Source organism: Prunus dulcis, chromosome 6 (assembly GCF_902201215.1).
Source record: "Prunus dulcis chromosome 6, ALMONDv2, whole genome shotgun sequence".
Lineage (NCBI taxonomy): Eukaryota > Viridiplantae > Streptophyta > Magnoliopsida > Rosales > Rosaceae > Prunus > Prunus dulcis.
The window spans coordinates 17,821,468-17,822,273 of record NC_047655.1 but is presented as its reverse complement, the minus strand read 5'-3'; the positions used below and the strand labels follow the sequence as shown (position 1 = coordinate 17,822,273).

Below are 806 nucleotides of genomic sequence, written 5' to 3'. Positions count from 1 at the left end.
TGTTCTTTTTTTTTTTTTTTTTTTTTTTTTTCGTTTTGTTAATTTTCATTTCCTTGTTTAATTGTGGTGGTGATATTAGTTGTTGAATGTGAAGGTTATCGGTTATCATTTTAAATTCATCATTTTAATCAGAAAGGAAAGGCCTATGTTTTTATGCTTAAATATGCGTCTTTTCTGTTGTTTTTTTCGTTTTTGTTTGTAATTTTCTCTTACGGCTAAAGCATGTGCAGAAATAGCTTCCATGAAACCGATTAAATTGTGAAAAGAAAAATGTTACATCAATTCAAGCCAAGTGCGGAAGTAGAGGCAGGAACTTTGTAACTATAGCTGCTGTAAACAATATTTTATATTTTTTTTCACACCAAATATCAGAGATCAAATTTCTTCCTCCCTTTTTACCTCCCTTGTGGAAAGAAAAGAAGAAGAAAAGTAAGTGCAGAAGCAACAGAATAATTTGTTTCTCTATGTAGACCTTGGGTTTGACATGCTCTATCAGGAACTCAATTTCACACATGGGAACTCAATTTCGCACCCGGCAGCACAATAGAAAAGTGGGCCAAACTCTCCTCTTTCCCCGAAGTGCATCTAGCTTCAATTCACATAGGAGACAATCTTAAGGCAACACAACATAATACTCACCTCTCCCCCTCCCTAGAGAATGACCCAAAATTAGGAACTCAATTTCATACTCACGTTGGTCTTCAATCTCAAATGTTAAGACAAATATTTCTGTTTATTTAAAACCATGTCATTAGTTAACAGACCTAATTAGGGGTGGGCGCGGTCCGGTTCGGTCTGGTTCTCAC

At 35.5% G+C, this 806-nt stretch overlaps 1 protein-coding gene across 1 annotated transcript in view; it reads left to right on the top strand.

The window, feature by feature from the left end:
* The window catches only part of LOC117631739 (NDR1/HIN1-like protein 13), a 997-nt gene extending 986 nt beyond the window's left edge, over positions 1-11 (top strand). The window contains exon 1 of the mRNA XM_034365027.1: positions 1-11. This exon is cut by the window's left edge and continues 986 nt beyond it. The gene's annotated coding sequence lies outside the window, so the exon portion shown is untranslated.
* The last annotated feature ends 795 nt before the right edge of the window (positions 12-806 follow it).